This window comes from Dama dama, chromosome 30 (genome assembly GCF_033118175.1).
Source record: "Dama dama isolate Ldn47 chromosome 30, ASM3311817v1, whole genome shotgun sequence".
In the NCBI taxonomy this organism is placed as follows: Eukaryota; Metazoa; Chordata; class Mammalia; order Artiodactyla; family Cervidae; genus Dama; species Dama dama.
The window spans coordinates 62,699,573-62,703,513 of record NC_083710.1 but is presented as its reverse complement, the minus strand read 5'-3'; the positions used below and the strand labels follow the sequence as shown (position 1 = coordinate 62,703,513).

Here is a 3,941-nt window from a genome sequence, read left to right as displayed (position 1 = left end):
TTGATTCTTTGCTTTAAAATATCTCATATGTGGAAATTTGACCTTTGCTAATGCATAGTGACAGAGCTGAGCTTGATATCTTCCTCTACTTTTTTTTTTTTAATTTATACTTCCCCAATGGAGCATTTCAAATAACTGGGAAAAAAAAAAGTCAAGCATGTTGATGAATACCTGTGTTTCGTTGTCTGCCTTAGTGTAGTTTGTGTTTTGTTATGAAAAGAGACTTTCAGATCAAAAAGAGAGAGAGGTATAGTAATGCAAGGGATCGGCAGATGAAAAGTAAGGGAAAACATCTTATAATTTTGTATCATTTTTAATTCTATTCCATCATAATTTGTGATGCCTGATATAAAACATTTTAAAATGTCATATAAAAAATGAAGGATTTTATCATTAAAATCCATTTGAAAAACAGTTTTTACTTTAAAAAGGAGGTGGAAACCCTAAGACATGATGTGAGATTGTGTGCTATTTGGAAATGCTCAATTTTGATAGAAACAGCATAAAAAATGACAAGAGTAATAAGAAAAATTAAACAGGGATAATAAGTAATCTAATTTGCCCACAATATATAGATGCACTTATAGGATGCTTTATTTTGTTTGTTTTCTTTTTATATTTTTACTTTTAGGATTTTACTGAATCTCTGAGAAATTAGTGGCAAAACACATGGCTTAAAAAATAATATGTGACTGCACTTAAATTCACATAAAAATAGCCATTTACAGCCATACTGAAATTTAATCTTTTTACACAAATTAACATAATGTTTCAAAAGAAAAATTAAACATTGAGTTTACCTTTGAAAGGAGAACAATGAAAACTTTTTTTTCAAAATTTTTACAAATGGTCACCTGTGGGTCAATTTACCACAGCAGAGGAACAAAGATGTTAAGATATAGCTGTCCTCAACTGAGTTACGTATCCGCATCGCAGTGTAATACTTGATATCAACCCTAAGTCAAGATTTAAAACCATTTCAAGAGACAAGGCCCTAAATGTTTTAGCCACCTCAGTAAGAGGTGTTCTCCTCCCCCAGTCAAGGCTTAATTAAAAGATTAACTATACGTAAGTTTTGTCTCCTCATCATACCTTCAGGTCAGAATACTATTATTGTTGATAATACGGCCTACATCTGTCTGATAGGGATGCTCTGGTTCAGGAAGTGGGGCTTGAGGAGGAGGACCCTGCATTTGTGGAGGAGGAGGTGACCCTCTTGGTGCAGGCTACATACCAGGGCTCATTCCTTGTGGTTGTATAAATGGAAGGCTCAGAGTTCCTTGATCTTCAGTGAACTGGGGTGAAGAGTGAGGGTTATAACGGTGAGGAGGATGTACAGTTATAGGACGACCTCCATGTTGAGGTGGGGGGGGTCTTGGAGGATGATTCATATAAGATGGCATCTGGGCAATGATATGCCCAGGGGAGGGGTAATTGGTGGTGGAGCAGAGGTAATAGGTGGAGGTGGAACTCAGCTATACATCAAGTGAGGAGCACCTGTGGCCTGGGGAGGCTGTGGCACTGAGTGGTTTACTGGTGGTGGAGGAGGTCGGGGTAGTACATATTGTTGCTGTGGAGACATAATATGATAAGGGGGTGAGACCATTGGTTGACCCTGATATTCAGGATGATGGTGAGCAGATGCTAGGGTAGGAGGTGATAGTTCTTTAGCACCTGAATTTGAGTCATCCTGAATCAGGGGGATTATTACGTTGCTGTTGAATATTTTGTTGAATATTAAATCCTTGTTCAATTAGGAAAAGTTTCCTGACTGAACAAGGTAGAGGTGGAACAGTTCTGCTGGAGGAGCATGAATATCCTTGTGCGGCTGATTATAGTGCTCGTGGGGCACATGTTGCAAAGGAGATGCTGGCATCCTGATGTGTTGCTGTGTTGCTTTGATAGAATATGGCTCATGTGGTGCTTGTCTGGTGGCATTATAAAATGATCAGGGATTTCAACTGGTGGTGGGGCAATAGGAGGAGGATGGACATTTTCTTTCTTTAAGCTTCAAGATTGCCAAGAGAAATATCAATAACCTCAGATATGCAGATGGTACCATCCTTATGGCAGAAAGCAAAGAAGAACTATAAAGAGCCTCTTGATGAAGGTGAAAGAAGAGAGTGAAAAATTTCACTTAAAACTCAACATTCAGAAAACCAAGCTCATGGCATCTGGTCCCATCCCTTCATGGCAAATAGATGGGGAAACAATGGAAACAGTGATAGACTTTATTTTGGGGGGCTCCCAAATCACTGCAGATGGTGATTGCAGCCATGAAATTAAAAGACACTTGCTCCTTGGAAGAAAAGTTATGACCAACCTAGACAGCTTATTAAAAAGCCGAGACATTACTTTGCCAGCAAAGGTCCGTCTAGTCAAAACGATGGTTTTTCCAGTAGTCATGTATGGATGTGAGAGTTGGGCCATAAAGAAAGCTGAGTGCTGAGGAATTGATGCATTTAAACCGTGTGTTGGAGAAGACTCTTGAGAGTCCCTTGGACTGCAAGAAGATCCAACCAGTCCATCCTAAAGGAAATCAGTCCTGAATATTCATTGGAAGGACTGGTGCTGAAGCTGAAACTCCAATACTTTGGCCACCTGATGCAAAGAATTGACTCCTTGGAAAAGACCCTTATATTGGGACAGATTGAAGGTGGGAGGAGAAGGGAATGACAGAGGATGAGATGGTTGAATGGCATCACTGACTCAATGGACATGAGTTTGATTACACTTAGTACAGTTCTATTTTGGCCACCAGCTCAGCTCAAAAATTTGGCAAGCTACAGATGTTGGTAAAGCATATTTTACCTATTTTTGTGCATCATTGTAGTAAAAGATGTGGGTGTCACTGGCCCAGCCATGGTTCCATCTGTTGGAATCCATTTGTTCAAATTTTGATTCTCATTCTTATACCCAGGCCATATTTGGAGAAGCTGTTGAGGAGGAGAAAGTAAAGGAGAGGCCAAAAGAAAGAGGGGAAGAGAGACTGAGAAGGAATATGACCATTGCATATCTCAGGATCCAGATAGTATGATCCTTCCACGATTAAGTACCTTTCCCTAAGTGTGTTTATCCCCCTAGTATCTTTCTTCTTGCTTCTCTTTGTGAGCTTCAATTTAGTTTGAGAAGTAATATGTTCTAATCACCTTAAATCAGTCTGTGAGTGTTTCTCTTTCATCGCATCTGGGATTTTCACTAGTGCACTTGGAGACAAGAATTTCGTCAATGTACCACTATCTTTTCAGCATGGAGAAAGGTCATCTGCATCAGTCCCATGTTTTGCAGCCTACTAGATTCCATTTCCACACATACCACTCCACATCAGCCAAGCAAAAGTTTCCACTTAGAGCCCGTGCCTCTACTTTTGGAGGTCATGCATGGGATACTTGAGAGTGAAATTCTAAATTCAAATGATTCTAAGACCAATACCTGAGTTTGCCTGGACATTTATCCCAGGTCTGTCCACAGACATAGTGGCCAACTCAATTTGCTTTCAGGGCATATGAACAAAACTTGGTCTCATAGGAAACTGGTTCACCTGCATATGTTCTGATCTTCTCACAGTGCAGAAGGGAGCCATGGGTGGGAACAGAATGTGGACTGCAGGCAGGCTGGCTCTCTACATAATATCATACTTTATTCTGGAACTATAAGAAGTCCAATATTTCCAAATTCAATCCTGACTTTCCAGGACTTTATGAAGATATATTTGTCAAGGCAGAAGGATAGAATATACTTTATTTCACAATCTGTTAACTGGATTTTAACTTTTAAGTATCTGGACATATGGTATGTGGGCCGCCATTTATACCCAACTTTGTTGCTAGTGCTAAGACTGGGCCTGCCTTTAGGCTGTTATTTATCTATATAAAGAAATAAAGTGTAATAGCATGTGAAAGCAGAGTGGTTTTTTGAAGCAATAGCAGAATATTAAAATA

The 3,941-nt window shown here is 39.5% G+C and overlaps 1 pseudogene; it reads right to left on the bottom strand.

Annotated features, from left to right (window-relative positions):
* Nucleotides 1-1,110: 1,110 nt before the first annotated feature.
* On the bottom strand, nucleotides 1,111-1,995 carry LOC133049349 (E3 ubiquitin-protein ligase Hakai-like; annotated as a pseudogene).
* Nucleotides 1,996-3,941: the final 1,946 nt, after the last annotated feature.